This window comes from Ursus maritimus, unplaced genomic scaffold (genome assembly GCF_017311325.1).
Source record: "Ursus maritimus isolate PB19 unplaced genomic scaffold, ASM1731132v1 scaffold_17, whole genome shotgun sequence".
Lineage (NCBI taxonomy): Eukaryota > Metazoa > Chordata > Mammalia > Carnivora > Ursidae > Ursus > Ursus maritimus.
The window spans coordinates 31628715-31647696 of NW_024424119.1; positions in this window are offsets into that span (position 1 = coordinate 31628715).

The following is an 18982-nucleotide window of genomic DNA, read 5'->3' on the forward strand; positions in this document are numbered from 1 at the left end:
AGCGAGTCTAGGAACTTTGCTTCTTCCTAGCCATTCCACCCAGGACTTTTAACTGGATGGAAAGTTGGGCTGGAGCGCCATCTAACGTCCATTCTATGGGTGATTAAAGTGCTGCTCAGCTTTTAAACTCAAAAGCATGGAAAATTTTCTGGTTTCTGAACTGGAAAGATTTCCAACAAAGTGATAAAGACTAAAGTAAGCCTACCATTTACTTATATATTTTTCCTTTCTAAAAGGGAAATTTTTATAATTTCTGAATTGGTTATGGAAGCAGCATATGTTGGATAGAAGGAACACAGAGAATAGAGATGGAGTATCACATTGTCTTCTTCAATTCATAAGTAATATAATTGTGAAGAGATATATGTATGTAGCATTTGCAATGTGCTAAGTGAAATCTCTCTGGGTAAATAATGAAAAACTGAGCCAAACTTTCAGATTTCATTTTAATATTTTTCTATGTCATAAGGCTTTGTATTGTAGAAGAAGTCAGTGTCTAGTTTACTAATCAAAGATGAAGATCCATGGAAATTCCAACTAGAAAATTTCACACTTCAGCTCCTTATCTTTTCCTCTTTAGTTCTTTAATTTATTTAAATTTAATATCCCTTTATTGTTTTAGCCTAAGTGCTAGTCTCTGATTAGCATTTCGATATCATACCACTCTAGCTTTATGTATCAGAACGTCCCAGGGGTTAGGGAAAAACAACAACAACAACAACAACAACAAACATTTGAGGCTCGGATTTAGGGATGGTATTTGTTATGTCTCATATAGAAGCATCCAAATTCTTAAGACATCAACTAATGAACAAAAGAAAAAAAATCACATGCAACATGAGAACACCCAGAACCTTCACTAGGCATTTTATTTTTCTAGATAATTGGTCTTATGAGGAATAGAATGAGCAACAGACAGTATCTCAATCTTTGCAGAGTGTTAAACTCGAGTAACTCAACTAGTCTACACTTAATGCTCTTATTTCTTTTCAGGGGAAAAGAAAAGCTAATTCTCTAAACCAAGAAATGGTGGAAAGGTAGAAGGGAGGCTTTTTAAATGGATTAAAAAAAAAAGTAGTTCAAAAAGTCAGTCAGAAAATGTATAGGATGCATGAATAATTCAATTCAATTCAATTTGACTCAATACAGTTTTGCAATTTTACTGGGAGATCATACCAGAAGATTATTAACTGAGAATAACTGAGTTTATCATTTGAATAAAAACAACATAAGTGTAATTCTTAGAAATGTAGAAACTGGCTTTTTTTGTGATTATGATGTTCTCTATTTTATAATTTTCATGAAAAAGTCAGCATGGTCATGGGTACTCTAATAAATACTTGATTTTCTAATAGTTAGAACTTCCGATCCTGGATTACATCTCATGATGACTTAGGTAAATTTTCAGAGATTCCAGTTTAAACCAAATTAAAATTTATGACCATATATTGTAATTTCTGGATATAAGCAACAATACAATTTCAAATTGCAGAGACAAATAAATAGTGTTAATAAGGCCAACCGGTCTTTCACACAGGTAAAAATTCAGGGAAAATTAATGGACTTGAGGGTACAGAATGAAAAATGAAGGAATGCAAATTCTGGGAACCATAACCTGGTTAATCTTATCGTAGGGTCAATTGCTAGCTAATGTTAAGTGTAAAGGGCTGTGTGGGGGATGCCAAAAAAAATATTCTTGCCATTTTCTTTCCCCCATCTATACATAATGTAAGAAAGCAAGTTTTGGGAGAAGATATTTATAAACAATATATCTGATAAAGGGTTAGTATGCAAAATATATAAAGAACATATATAACTCAACACCAAAAAACACACAAATGGTCCAATATTAATGGGCAGAAGACATGAACAGATATTTCTCCAAAGAAGACACCCAAATGGCCAACAGACACATGGAAAGATGCTCAACATCGCTCATCATCAGGGAAATGAAAATCAAAACCTCACACCTGTCAGAATGATTAAAATCAAAAACACAAGAAACAATATGTGAGTGAAGATGTGGAGAAAGGGGAACCCCCATACACTGTTGGTAGGAATGCAAACTGGTATGGCCACTGTGGAAGACTGTATGAAGATTCCTCAGAGAGTTAAAAATAGAAGTACCCTATGATCCAGTAATTGCACTACTGGGTATTTACCCCAAAATACAAAAGCACTAAATCAAAGGGATACATGCACCCCTATGTTTATTGCTGCATTATTTACCATAGCCAAAATATGGAAGTAGCTCAAGTGTCCATCAACAGACGAATGGATAAAGAAGAAGTGATATATATACCAACTATTCATATGTATGCATCTTAAAATATTTTAAGTAGATGCATGATATGCCTTAATAAGTATATTATGCAAATAAATGTTATTCTTTTTATGGCTTCCTCATTTTCTTCCTTTCACTCAATTACATTTTGACATAACTCTATACAAGAACCAGGCTAAGAACATGTTTCTCACTGCAAATATATTTTTTAAGATTTTATTTATTTTATTTAATTAATTTATTTACTTTAGAGAAAGAGAGAGAGACAGAGAGAGAGCATGAACAGGGGAGGAGCAGAGGGAGAGGGACAAACAGACTCCCCACTGAACAGGGAGCCCGCCAATCCCAGGACACTGAGATCACGACCTGAGCGGAAACCAAGGGTTGGATCCCCAACTGACTGAGCCACCCAGGCACTCCTCTCACTGTAAATATTTTAAAGCAAAGTATTATGCATGCATGTGTTGATGCATGCATTTTGCAGCTTAATCTCTTACTTAAATCATTTCAGTTGCTTGAGATGTAAGATTTGACAACTCTGGAATTCTTGTGCAGATATAAAAACTTGTTTCATGGGAAAGAATAAAGAACATAAGCTTCAGAATCAAATAGAGGAAGTGTCTGAGCTCCAACTTGCCTGAATTATGTGAGATATAGTGTGTGAAGTCCACTGTATACTGTAGATATCAATTAATAAGTGATAGGTTTTATTGCTGTTTGGATTTCTTTGGAGATGGACATTTTCCCACAGCATGTGATTCCACATTGCAGATCAGTAGATTAAATAAACGTGTGTGTGTGCATGCATACATCTGAATTTCCCCACTCCCATGTTCAGTCATAACACAACAAAATAGGAACTTATAACATAAGTAAACTATCTCACATCATTTCATATAATATCAGTTAATTATACACCAGGAAAAGAAAACTTATCAACAATTTCACCCTTTGAAATACCCGTTCTCATCATTCCCGTCCTTGGATACATTGGAAGAATTTTAATCATGAAGTTCTTCCGAGGTTTCTGCTCTATGTTCTACTAATAGCTTATGTTCCAGCTCTTTGATACATGAAAGGCCATTAGTCATGAACTATTTTATTCCGGAATCAACACTTAGCTGGAATCTGAGCTCTTCTCTCTATTTGGAAGTCAGCATAACATCCATGTCATGGCTTTAGTCTCAGCACCTTTTTCTGCATCACTGACACATTATTTTTATTTCACTTTTTTCCCCTCTAGCCAAAAACAAAGTCATACCCTAGAACATCAGCACTTCTTGTTCTCTTCCATCCAACAAGAACCAAATGTAAAAGAAAATGTACTTTCATACTAGAAGCTAAGAGCAAGCTAAGCTCTGTTTCTGGAGTTCTTAATGAAAAAAAAAAAAACAAACTCATATTACTCACACAAGTTGTAAATTTCTATGAATGACATAACGGAGCAGAAGCTATTTCTGATTCTTCTTCACACTAGGATCATGTGTTTCTCCTGCTGTCATAGATCTAAAGAATGACTCACCAATCGAATTTTCCTGAGCTCAGGAAAAACAAAAACAAAACAAAACAAACAAAAAACCCCCACAAATATGTATGTTTGGCATACATCATTCTGATGACTTCTTACATAATTTCCCCCTCAATTCACACTTATTTTCTTTGTCATTAGTTTGATTTCTTAGAGCTTTAAAACTTTGACAGACTTAATAACTGTCTCATAGCCACTGATCCTTATTTCCATGGGCAAAATTCATCCTTTTGCCACCTTGAGCACTACTTTCATTGTTATCCATTCAATATTCATTGCATCTATTGTAATCTGAATCATGTTTAACTTCTCACAGCAGATTCAATGTGTTTGGTAAATTAGATCCTTGGAAGAATATACATTTTGAAAAATAAAACTAATATAATCTTCTTTGAATCTCCTAGGCCAGTGATTTTCAGCCTTATCAGACACAAATTCCTTTTTTACAAAAATTTTACTACTTGAAGTTAAATCCATAGACAATATGGCATCTTTGCCTCGTGAAAAAATCAATACAATGCCTTAACTTGTAATGCAGAAGAGAAACAGAAGGAAGTAAAGTTATAACAAATTAATTTGTATTTTACTACACAAATACAGCATTCCATTTCTAGAGAACACAGTAAAACAGTCATATGCTCACATATAAGCAGACTTACTTGGACTCCAACAATTGAAATACAGACTAGTGTGCTGTATTAAATCGGCAGTTCTAATTGCAAGTAACTCACGCACAGGTACACCAATGCACAGGTAACATTGCAAACAATGATACGGTCTTCAACAGTGGTGGATAACTCTCTGAAAAGCCCTGAACGACATCAACAAAAATAGTGCAACAGACTTATTATTCAGTAGTTCCTTTTTCTGAAAAGCTCGTTGTATGTTAAAACTGCACTCCTTCTGTTGAAGATGACTGTCAGAGTCTAGGAGAATGGTAACTTAACTGCAACTCTCCTGATCAGCAATCCCTGAATCTCTAAAAACAAGTGTCCTTCACAATCTTGCTCAAAGGCTATTGGTTCTACAAAGTTGTTCTAAAATAGAACCTATTCCGTTCCCTTTAACCTGAATAATATTTAATCAAATTTTAAATTTCCTTTTTGATTACAGAAAGTAGAATGTAAAAAAGAAGTTTATGAGTGGTTGATTAATGTAAATATTTGCCACATTCAAAACAGAAATGCAATATGTAAAAATTTAAAATATACACTAATTTAATATGTATTTTTTGAGTGTCTACTCTATTTCAGACTCATTTAATGTGCTCTTAGAGGAATAAGTTTTGCAACTATACATTTGGCCAGTACTTGGTCACATAGGACCAGAAATTAGTGGTTTCTCAAGAAGACAGTGCAAATTAATTTTTCTGGTAGAAATGCAACCCATTAAACACTAGAGAGTGTAATTAATACCTTCAGTTATTTTCTTTTAGTATTCCAAGTTGATTCCATTTTTCTAAGCATCTATTTATCAAAATTTAAAAATCGTTTAAATAACAGGATTTACAAGACAATGTTATAGGCACACAGCATCACAAAGCCGAAGTATTTATGGTAAATGCTTTAGTAATGGAAGGTGTACTGTAAAACTTCTGTTGAATTTCCCTATCTATTCTCTTAATAGATTAAATGCTGTTATATGCTAAGGAAGCTCCTGTAATATAATTTAAACAAAACAAAGCAAAACAGTTTTTAAAATTTACTTTTTAAGGAACATTTAGCTTACTAAGTTGTATCAGTTCTTTGTGTTATAAATAGATATTGCTTGCAATTCACATCTGACAAACATTTTCAATATTATTCATGATGAAACTGATAATCTTTTGTGAACTGAAGGTCAGGAGTTTGCTGAAGTTTGCAGTCGAACTCAAGAAAAATGTAACTATACCAATGAGGACTGCATAATTCATTACAGACTTACAATTAATAAAATTGCTAATGAATATTAAAATAACATTTCTTCTGACATAAATGCTGGTGCAGTGTTAGCCTCTTATCAAACTTCTGGCATTGAGAGGCCACTCTGATCACAAGCATGCACCCTTCTTTGGTTTCCATGGGTGTGATTTACAACATGGGTCTCTTCTGGCCCTTATCCAAAAGGCTTGTTAGTTCTACAAGGGGCAAAATGTGCTCTTCTCAGTCACATAGCCCCCAACATGCACATGGCAGCAGAAGCCATGGCAACACCTTCCGAACAAGAACTTTTCTCAAATGAGTTCATTCACTGAAACCTCAAGATCTAGGCCCTGAGAAAAGCAAGTCAGATGTTTGAATTCTGCTGCTTTCACCTTTCAAGCTCAACAGCTTTTCAGAGGATTCTAAGGCCACTTAACTTCTGTTCTTGTCCTTTTTACTATAGTAAGACTAAAACTGTTTTTACAAAAAACAAACAAAACAAAGCAAAAAAAAAAACACAAAAAAACAAAAAAACAAACCCCAGAAAACCACATGTATTTATTTGATCAGCTCAGGATAATATTGAAATAATTAGTCTATAAATTCAAAACCTCCATTTAAAAGCAGAAACTATTCAGTAAATACACTGCTTAACATGTGTTTTCTGCTCTGGGTACTGAGAGAGTCAATAAACATTTTAGACCCCAGAAAAACAGAAAACAATTTCTATATCTGGGTTTACTTTTTAACTTTATATTAGAAGAACTGAATCCCATGATAAATAAATTCTATATATTTTACTAAAACATTAACGCTATAAAGAGCTCATAGATAAATAAGCACGTATTATATCACAGGCTACAGCAGAAACTATGATGGATGTATTTCTGTTCTCAAGGTATTTCCATTCTAGAGAGAAAGAGATATAGACACATGTTTTCAGCACAAGTAATTACACAAGTTCTGAAGAGGGAGAGAATATTGGTGTCAGGAGTGTTACAAAGAAGTGCCATCTTACGGAAGAATGATTTCAGAATGCGAGATGAAGAATAGGTCACAACAGGCAGAAATAAAAGCAACTGCAAAGAGATAAACCACTGCCGTACTAATAATTAGAAAATATAATGTGGCAAATGAAAGTGTGGTTATAGTGAAAATTGAACTGTATAATAAAATTGGAATTTTGAAAGAAAATGGAAGACATGTGGTTACAATATACTTGAGGTCTGGTGAAGAGTACAATCTGCCTAAGAGGATTTGAACACATTAACTAGAAGGAGTAATTGGAGTCTTTTCTGAAGTCCCACTAAGAAATTGAAACTTATCTCATAGATATCCTTCAAGGAAAGTCACTAAAGAATGATAAATATGAGCGGTAACTGTGAGGAGAACAGACTACAGGATAAGCTATACACAGCTGTGATAGATCAGACTATAATTAATTCATTGACAATGGAAAGATGAAAATTTTGAGTCACAGAACAAGAAGGTAAGAGAAAAAATTAGGTAAAATCAATAAGGAAATGATCAGACATAATTGGCAACAATTTGTTATGTTGCATTATACCGTACCACTTTATCAACACTGGCAATACCTCAAAACACCTGAGTAATCTCATCAGAGTCAACGGGCTTCTTTGCTCCAAAGTATTCAAACTTTCCTTGTTTGTTTTTTTTGTTGTTGTTGTTGTTGTTTTGTTTTTCATTTTTTTTTGTCTGATCACTTTAAAATAGCAGGCATATATTAGTAATTAGATAAAGGTGAAAATGTAACCCTAGGTCAATCCATCATCAATATTTGGAATTGAGAGACCTACGAATAGTTGTGTAAGGGAGTAAAAAATATTATATTGACATGAAGCTGACCTCACAAGTAAGAAAATGAAATTGTCAAGATTGTTTTTTATGCTTCATATTCCAATTAAGACAGTTATAGGATAGAATTGAATGGCCTAAATGGGAGTTTTTTGTCCTTAATTTCTATACATCAAAATGTTTTGAAATTAAGGAAGATTCTTAATTGCTTTCTGAAGTGTGTTTGTATGTTTTCTGCGAACACAAAATGGAGCAATTAAAATGGCAAAGTTTACCTTAGATTTATTAATAAACACAGACTACAATAATTTATTAATTTTTATCTCTGCCAAATTTTGGGGGGGCAAATATATATGTAATCTGGCAAAAGAGGTGCTAAAGATTAAAGAGAAATAATCAGGATTATTACACAGTAGAGTAGGTGAGAACAGAGAACATATGCACATGAATCAACGTGGCTAGTTGGGTGATAGTTCTCAGAGGGGACTCAAGCATTGTGTGTTTAGACTAAACAACTTCTCAAGTCACTTTTAAACCTGAGAGTCTATAATTCCATTCTGTCAAGAGCAATATTTGTCCCTTAATACACTGAGTGTTGAATTTTCTTCATTCTAAGTGGCTTGCATTTAAGGCTGGGTGAATGAACTTGGAAGTACACATTTGTTTCAATATTGCATCATGGACTGGGCCTAATTAGGCTCTCAATCTAGTGATAAGTGAGAAACCTTTATTCAATGGACTATAATTGGACTCAGATTAGTTTTGGTTACTATTTGGTTAGGTAGCTCCTTCATAAACTCAATTGATGATGCTGATGGGGTAGCCGATTTAAGTACTGTATTGATTTTTACGCTAATGTGGCTTCCAAAAAGGGAAACTTACGTGTGTTCAATAATGATAAGGAAGCAAACTCTTACTCATCCATCATTTCCTGATGAACAAGGTGACTCAGGTATTCTCATTGAAAAGGAAGTAAAGAAACATAACAAATGTATAGTTTAGGGTACTAAAAAGAATTCAAGACACAACACTGATTTTCTCACTAAGAATTATATTGCTGTTACTCTTGTATTCTCAGGGTGGGGAATGGAATAAAACATTAGAGAGTAGCACTTGTAAATAAATTAACTTACTTTTCTTAGTAAGCCATAGAAAATGAACAAAATTTCAACTACTGAGGACAGTTTGCCAAATGATGTGAGTTTTTAGTTTCTTAACTAAAATTAGTAGGTAAAACTTTAAAATGAGCATATTTTCATTTAATGATATTTATGCTGCTTTTGTACAAATGACAAGTATATCAAATAGATTGTTTCTAGAAAGTTATATATCCTTGCTTTTCTATTACCTCTCTGAATCTGTTTGGCCTCTTTTCACTGCCATCAAAGAATAACATAAAGAAATCATATCCATTTACTTAAGAACAATTAAGAAACGATAATAAAAGATAATAACAGAAGGAGATGGAAGGCTGACGGTTTAGTGAGGAGTTAGTATTGTCATGATCTAGATTCAAGTTTAAAGGCCATCACTTAGTAATTAACTGTGTGATATTGGGCAATTTCCTCATTTGCAGAGTGAGCATTCTGAACTAGATGTTTTCAAAATTACTTTGTAGTTTTAACATTATATGAAATATTTTTGTCTATAAAATGTGGAAGAGAGATAACATTTTTGTACCTAAATGGTAACCTACTTTTTATCCCAGATAGTAAATATCTGCCATATTTATACCTTCTTCTCTGTCTTCCGCTAACTCCATTACCTTAGATTACGGTTCACTTCTCTCCTTTTATACCGGCATATCTTTAATTCAAGCTCCTGTAGATGGTAAGAACCACAGTGTCTCTAAAGCAATGTCTAAAAATGAAGAACACTTTATTTTTTTGATAAGTGTCAGCAAATTTGTGTTAGAGCCACAATCTATCTATAGGAAGAAACCTGGCTTACTTTATTTCACTCTGATCCAAAATGTTTTTGAGGTCAAAGCAGATATTGTCCAAATCAAAGCAATCTTTGAGCCCAAGTAGTACTTATAGCCAACTGCAGTCCTTTAGCAGCTAAAAACTGTATGGTATGACTCTCCCTCTTGTCTTCCTATTTCTTTCTCTTGTTTTTCTATTCCTTGCGTGCTGTACTATTGCTATACCTTGCAAGGGAGAGTAGGAGCAGTTTTCTTACAGGAATGGTGCCATGTTTACTAGCCCAGGGTTACCTACTCACAACTTGTGGAGGAATATTCATGAGCCCTCTGATTTAGACTGTGTGCTAATTGAGTGCTCCATTCCCACAATGAGGTTGTAAAAGAAAAAAAAATATATATATATATACACACTCAAGAACTATAAAGAGTCTGTGATTTCACCCTACTTCTAGAGCTAATAAGTAAATCTAGATACTGGCAGAAGATATAAGACTTCTGGTTCAGAGTCAAAGGACTTTATTCCACTACAGCAGGCAGCATGAGTTTCATGTTTACATCAGCCTGAGGGGATGATGTGGAGCTGCCCAGGGTCCTACCAGGCACACAGTGGGTTTGAGTAACAGCTAAGTTTAGGAAACCTCTATCTGTTAAAGGAGTTTCTAACAAACACTTCAGACCTTTGTCATGGAGGGTACATCATCTTTATTATCCTGCACAGTGAACAAATATGCCTCTATCCTGGATGGAGACACTCTCTATCTTCTCAGGCTGTTCACTAAAAAAAAAAAAAAAAAAAAAAATTCTTTGAAAAGACACCTTGAAATAAAAAGCTGTTATAAGATATACAGAAATGTGAGAGACCAAGGGAAAATTACCTCCCAACAATGACAAAAATCCTAATGGCTAATATTATATGAACTATCCTATCTCCCACTCACATTAGTGAATCTTTGTTCCCAAGGACAGTAGGAGGAAAGGGTCAGAAAGAGGCCCAGAATTAATGCTTCTTGGGCTCTCTTCACAGAAATAACGTATGTGGAATATGGGGAGAAAGTATTCTTTAGCAAAAGCAGGAAATGTTTTAGAAAGCTTGAAATGTTTAACCTGAAGAAGTAAATATTTTTAATAGAGTGTACTGGTGGTTACTTTTTAATTGTTTGGATGAATTGAGAGTGGGGGGTCACCTTATTCTATCTCATTGTGGAAAAAATTTTTGTTTAGTACTGGGCAGTAGATCAAAAGTTATTGAGTACGGAATGCATGGCAGATTATAGCTATTGTGGTTTATGTATGTATCTGATTTAAGGTTTATCATGACCCCGTAATTTAGGCATTATTTTATTTCTTATTTACTGTACCATCTCCTGGAAGAAAAAAAAAGTCCTCTTCAAAAATTAATATTCCCAAGAGTTAGAGCACAAGTCCTCAGACGATGGCAAACTCTGCAAATTTGAAGGTTTTTAAACTATGGCCATGAACCAATGTCCTTAATGAATAAGACAAGGAAGAAGGAGAGATGAACTCCTTGAGTCTTTATTTGACATTAGTATCTCATTCATCATCATTCAGAAAACCCATAATTACCCATAAAATGATACCAGACATTTTTCACTGTAAAATATTTCCTAAGCTAATCCAACGCATGCCTTTGAATCCTTTAAAAGTATAAAAAGGTGAAGATAAAAATTTTAATAACAAAACTATTACACCTATTAACATAAAATAAAGTTAGTTGCCTAGATGTCCTACCAAGGGAACTGGCTCCTCAGACACTAAAAAGCAGTAGTATATCAGGAAAACATATTTGATGGAATCAAAAAATACTTAGAAGTACTGAGATCTCATATTACATAGGAGAAGGCATCACGAATATTGCCATACAGCTTATAAAAATAAAAAAAGCCAAAAGTGACGAAAAATGGGTATTGAATTATATATCCAACAGACAACTACTTCAGTAAAGCAGTATAATTGGACAAAGGTTTATAAGTAACAGCCAACAATACCAAGGGAACCTGTATGCAGATATTGAAACACATTACTCTATGGTTCCCTCCTCTCCTATGTGTTCCATCTAAATTTTCTATTGCTTTGTAAACCCCTCAGCTTTATCCTCTGACACATTATCATAATAAAACTGGGACTTCCTAACTAAGTCCAGCCACCCAATGCCATTTACACTGGAAAATGCCTAAGGGGAAAAGTTCTATCAAATTGGATGTCACTGAATGAAGTTCTCTTCTTTCACAGGTTGAAATCCCTCCAGATTCTGAATGATTTTATTGCTTTCCATGTTTTCAAACAGTAGCTTTTTATATTTTGTCCAGAGTGTATATTTTATCTGTTAGAAGGGTTAATATAAGACAATACAGACTGCCATTATGTGAGTGAGCAGAAACACTCTTGCATATATTATTTTACATCAGTTGTCCTTGCAATTGTAGTAAATTTATACTCATTTTTCCACTTCATTATCAAGTTAATAAGCTATTTTATCCACTATTGTAATGTAGCAATTTCTCAAAATTCAATGATTAGCTTGTCTTTAGTTTCTGTTTTGCTTCTTTTCACAGTACAGAATAACAGATTAAAAATTGCACACAATTTCCACCCTTATTTTTCCATCCTTATCATCATTTCCCCCTTTTTTTTCCAATGCACTCTCCATAAGTTCTCCAACAAACAGTTTTATTCAAATTAACCCAAGTGGATGGTTTGTGCCATTTCTCTTATTTGGAAACCCCTCTTACCTTCTCAATACTCATGTCAGACTACCTCTTCAATCGGCTTTATTTCCAACACTCTATATTTTTAATTAGCTTTCCCTATCAGTAACTTAATTGTTTTATTCATTAAAATGTATCCATCATTTTATGTATCTGTTTTTTAAAAAAGTGGTTATTTGGTTTCTACTATTACCAAGACTGTTTTAGATATCAGGAGGATTCAAAGACTAATCAAGCAATAATATTGTCAAGGATATGAGATCAGTATCTGCATGCTTAAGACTGTAGGTAACAGATAATCAGACTTAAAGTGATTTAAACAAAAATGAAATGTATTCTATCACATAACTTAAAGTCTACAACTAAGGTCAGTTACAAATACTTAAATAGTTTTATTTTTAGAGTTATTGATAATCTAAAAAAAATTCCAGTGAGTTCTTTCTTTTTAAGAATTTTTTTTTAAATTTTCAGTTAAAAAAGATTTCTCATTTGTACAGTAGTTGAAGAGCTACCAAAAAATCCATTTGTAATATAAATAAAGCTTACTATTTTCTCTACCTTCATTTCTTAACCTGTCTTGTTTTTTAAAAAAATATTAAAATGTCACTTATGAAAACAGTTTATTTTGTTTAGATGTATTTAAGATCCCTACCCTAGTAAACTAAATGATTCAGGAGCACTGGCTGCAGAAAAAGTATACCATAGAGTCAAATATAACCGACGAAACTATCTTAAAATCACCTCTTAAGGACAGCATTAATTCCCAAAGAATGAGGAATTCTTTTTTTCAATCAATATTATTTAAGCTCTACTGTGGGCAGACATTGCTCTATTCACTGGACTTCTCAACAAGGGGACAATATACATGTTACATATGATCACACACAATATTGCAAAAGGGATGGCAAAATACTTTGAAATTTTTATAATGCTGTAGATACGTAAATAGTATGGGATACCAATCAATTTAAAAGTTAGAAAACCTAATATCTAATCCAATTCTAGAATTAACCAACTGTCTCTTGGTAGGTACTTATACTTCTATGAACCTATGCCTATTTCATTAAAAAAAAAGACCCAAGTTTTGCCCTTGAGTACTTTACACGTTTTTATTATAATAAATGAGACATTATATAGTATTGTTTAGAAAAATACAGTATAAAATGAAATCATTTATTTTAATTATCGCTATTTTTTGTTTGTTTGTAATCTAGCATTTATTTTCTTAATGCCTGTGGAACTTTGAGTAACCTTTGCCTGCACATTACCTCATATTTTTTCTTATTTTAAGTGAAGACCATTTCCTATTTCGTATTACACAGACCCAGACCTCACATCAATCTCTATAGTCATACAAAACTTTAAAACTAAAGCAACCACAAAGAATAAAAGTAAAAAGAAACTAAATTTATAGTGTTCTAACCATTGCAGACATTTATTTCAATTGTATTTATGCTCAACTTGTTGAAGAAAATCTTGCCATTGAAAAATAAGTCAACAGAGTCTAGTTTATTTTCAACCACAGTGAGTTGGGGAAAGAACAATGGTTTCCGACGAGAGAGAGAAAAAGAGAGAATGAATCCATCATATTCAGCTGACAAAATCTATTGAGAGAACTGCCCACCTTAATTGGATTCTTCAGAACATGGACATTCCACATACAACACTTTAAATATTACACGATTATGAGTCAATGTAAAAAAGTAACAAAAACTTATTTTACATCTATTAATAAAATTGCACCAAGAAATCTTCATTGGTGTCAGGCAAGACAGAGTAGGATCCTGTCATGTTTGTTGATCTTTCCACATGACTTAAGTATGCTTTATGCATTATTGATACTTAAAAAAAAGATTTACTTATTTGAGAGAGAAAGGGAGAGAGAGCGGGAGAGAGAATCTCAAGCAGACTCCCAACTGAGCAAGGAGCCTAATACGTGGCTTGATGATCTTATGACCCAGGGTATCATGACCTGAGCCAAGACCAAGAGTCGGAGTCTTAAATGACTGTGCCACTCAGGCGCGCCCATAGATGGATCATTTCCTATTTCCCATGAGGTGTAATTGCAGATCTTCCTTGAGTCTTTCTCAGGCACGCATTTTTCACTTTCAATATTGAGTCTTCTTTCTGCCACACACAGGAAGAAGACACCCTTTTAACAGAGCCAGTGTAAGTGTGCCTGACAGCTGGGATTCATGAAGATACAAGGAATTAATACCAAAACACCCTCAGAGCATCTTGTATTGTTTTTTATTGATACCTGGCAAAATGCCAAATTTGTTTGTCTTTGTTCATGGTTTTGTACTATGAGCTTCTTTCTCTCTCCCATAGGGGCTATGTTGTGTTTTAAAAATTGACATGATTATAATTGAAAATATCAAGAACACTTCCATGATAAAGAAATGTTCCAGCTTCAAAATATTTGAGAAAACTTTAGCGATGGGGATTTGAATTGTAATGAAATCAAGGCACTGAATAAATCCTGAAAACTACAAACCCTTGTACAGAGTCAACAAAAGCATGGTTTCTCTTTCAGAGGAGAAATTCCAGTGAAGTATATTGCACAGTGGGATCTTCCCTCTAGTCATCATTCTTTCAATGATTCAATGATCATTCATGGATACATGCTGTGAAAATTTCTATGCAAAGTGGTGGGAGTAGATCATTAGAAAGCTATAGTTCTTGGCGTCAAAGATCTCACAGTCTAGTAGAACATGCAAGCTAAGTGCTGTACATTGTAATGATGGCTATTTTAATGTTTTCCTTCATGTATGAATTACATATAAAGCAAACTTGCAAAAGTCACCTAATAAATCAGAAGGTCTGAGGCTGGATTCCACTTTAATTATTTCTTGCACTAATTCTGGGTACACTGAAAATAGAAGTAAATACAAATACAAATTTTCCACAAAAAATGATTTTAGACCCAAATTACATACAAGGAAGATGAGAGATCTCAAATCATATATTTAAAGTTTTGGTTGATTAGGACCTGTGTATTTTGCTTTTAAAATGCTTACTGTCAAGTTTTCTTGTTTCTATTATACCTAATATATTATGTATTCCAACTTGCTTCTCTAGGGATGAACATTAGAAAATGGCATTGTTCTATAAGGTGTGGTAAATCAAATGTGCTTATTTCTACAAGAAGATAAGCTACTTTGTATTATCTTTGAAGTAAACAAGTAAATCTGTTGAAAAAATAAATTTTCTTTTATAAAAATAAAACCAAAGGTGGTATGCGCTTCATATATATGAACAAAATTATTATTTTTTGGAACTTAAATGAAATTTATATTGTTAGAAGTTTTTTCCCTGGGTTATCTTCTGTACTCTTTTCTGAAGTTTTAGAAAATGATTTTTTTCATAATAAAATCAGTAGTATTTAGTTTAATAAACTGTAAATAGAGAAAGTGATGTGATATTATTAGAAAGGCTGAAAAACAATTTTTGCAGGATTATTTTATTCTCTGATTATAAATATGATTCATGTACACTGTACGCAAATATAAGAAGTTTAAAAATAGAATTAAGGAAGCAATAATCTCACAACACAGCCAATCACTTAAAAATAATGGTGAACTCATTTTTAAAAAATTTCCAGTGCAGTTTTTTAAAAAATTAAAAGCCATTAAAAGTGATGTTTTGAATAAATTTTTTAAAAACTAGAAAACTTATCAGCAAATGTTGGGAGATTTTTGAATAAACAAATGATTATAAACTACTGGTGGCATTTTATTTTTGAATAATATTTTTGGAAAGCCATATGGAAATGTTACAAGGTATACAAATATTTATACTTACTGACTCAACTATATCTTACCTAAGAATTTAACATAAGAAAATAATTAAACCTAAGGCTAAAATTACTTGTAGATATTCATTTTGAATTTAATGTAAGAACCACAACTTGGAAAATTCTAATGTTAATGAATGTAATACACTGTGGATGTTAAGAATCAAATCATAAAGGTTGTGTTGAAACATTTTTTTAAATGTTTTAGGAATAAAATGTAAGAGAGAATTAAAAACAAAAACTTTATGATTACAACTCTAAAATAAGTGTATGTATATGTAGGCACATTGAAGATGATGTTTTTGAATTAAGGTTTTTATCTAAAATTTATAATAGAATTCTTTTTCTTGAGTATTATTTGTAGTAGGGTTAGTAACATCAATAACACGTGAGTAGTAGAAGCGTCAATTATTGAAGTTTTTCTCTCTTGGAAGTTTTCAATATAAGGAAACATTTACTAATGGGAAAATTCAGATGGGAATATTTAATATCATAATGTACTTTTTGTATCACTTACATAGAGTACTGAAAAATGATCCATTGCCCTATATTCATGTAGGTACTTCTGGCCTCTTTATACATTCCTTCTAACACCTGCATCAAGGCCACAATAGCCCACTCTGAAAGGTACCAGAGTCTGATCAAGGACATTGTCTTTTATTGCTTACAAAGCTACTGATCCCTTCTTTTCTGGGAATTACACTTTGAACCCTTAATATTACATATACATATGTGTGATGTGAGTGTGTATGTGTTTGTAGGTTTAACTGCCCCGCCTATCCCTACGCACAATCATGTGGGGTATTAGCTTAGGCTATCTGAATGACATACAGTTTTTCTCAAAGGATCAGGTCTCCTCTGGCTATCCACTGTATTTAACACAAACTTTATTACCTACAAAGAGGTCTTGGACAAGCCACCTCATACTTTCTGTAGCATGTTAGAATTATTTTTGCAAAGCCCAATCTAATCTGTGCATCTGCTTATTGTGCAAAATTTCTGGCATTTAAAAACTGTGCTTGCTGTGTGATTAGCTAAGGACAGAGTTCAAATATGAATAAATAACAGTTGTTGAAGTTACAAAGAATGATTTTACTATCTCCAAAAACTTATTTTTCTAGATGGTATAATATGGCTTGTCTATTCCCTGTTTCTCAGAAACAACTTAATTGATATACGTGAAAGATGGTACTTTAAAAATCCTAGCTGTGGTATTTATTATGTTAGTGACCTTCCTGAAGCCACTAGGTTTCTCTGAATCTCCATTTCCTTATAAATCATAATACCTGAGCTAGTACTTCACTATTTTGAGGTAATACTCAAAAATGGCATGTTTAAAGTGTTCTGAATACTGTAATACATAATTCAAACTTTTCTATTAATGCTATCAATGAAAAAATACTTTCTACTCTAAGAAAATTTTCAATATTAAAATACTTGTGTACAAAACTCTGTAAAATGGTGTGAAAATCAAGTGAATTTTGATAATAGGTATCTTATATTCTTTTCTACACATCTCAGCAGTGAGAAAGAGAGGGAAACAAGTGACAAGGAAGAGGGAGGAGTAGTTGTATTACAACTTAGTAAACTGAGGAAGCCAAAAATGAGGGGAAACTGGCATGAGAAACTCATATTTGTTTCACTGGTCTACCACAAGGTAATTGAGTAATAATAATTTATACTATAAGCAGTTTCCAAGGAGGCACAATTTGGATGGTTTACAGCTGAATACGATGCTAAGACCCTAAAGCACGGGATACTGGAGAACATTTGCCAACTTCACAATTTTATCTCATATCAATCCATTATTATTTTATGATAGGAACAAGTAAAAGGATTTAGATATATACACAGATTTTTTTTCAGCCAGGAGGTAAAGTCTTCAAGTTCAAAATCATGTCGACTAGCACCATCTTCATATTGATACTTACACAGGGAGACATTAATGCTTTCATTTTTTATCTCTATGCAGTATTATTAGTTATTCAAAGAAAAAATTGATATACACACAAAGCTGCTGTATTAAATTATCTCTAACCATATAGTTTGAAGCATTTGAGCCAATGCAGCCTAATAAAAATGTAAAACATTATTTTTAACTGCAAAATCATATGTAAAATCGATATCCCTACCTTTATACCACCCCTAACATTCATTCTTTTACAGTCTATGCAACATATGTGTTCCTAAATATTATCATGATATATAAAATTCAATAAAAACCACATAGAAGAATTTAATAAAGATAACAGCACTACTATAAACATTTTAAGTAGTTAAATGGTACATAAAGGCTACAATAAATGAGGCACTTTACCTTGAAAAAAGCTTAAGTTTGCTGGAGAAGTAGGTGTTAGAAGTATTGCAGCTTTCAGTAATTATGAAATGGTGGCAAAACAGGTATCTGAAATGAGATGGATAAATTGTAGCCCAAGATGTGAGTAAGTGTCTCATAATACATGTAGCAAACTCAGGTACCTAGCAGAGTTTTGAGGTCTGTGTGCCTGTGCCTGCCTATTGTGTATCTGTATCAGCCCAGTGCAACTAGTGCATTCATGTCCTGTTTATTCTGATGAAATGATGCATAAGAAAACACAAGACTCAAATTATGTTCAAATTATTTCCTAATATATCAATTGCACTGGAAGAAATCGGTGTTTTCAAAATAAACATTATAATGGAACTGACTCTGTGTGTGTGTGTGTGTGTGTGTGTGTGTGTGTGTGTGTCTATGCTTTAAGTCTATTGGAAATATTCTGGTAACAGATGAGTAAGTAAGATACTACTAGGCCAACATTTCTACTGAAATAACTAAATATCTGTACAGAAGAGATCTATGTAAAGGTGTTGAAGAGTAAAGTGTAGCAGGCAGACTCTGGTAATGAGTCTGCTCTCAAAGGAGGGGATTTAGATAGTTAGTTTTCAATTTTTGCTGCTTCTGAGTTGATAACAGAAACAGTCATCATGCATGTAATGGCAGCAGAAAAAAAATGCAGTCTTTCTGACCT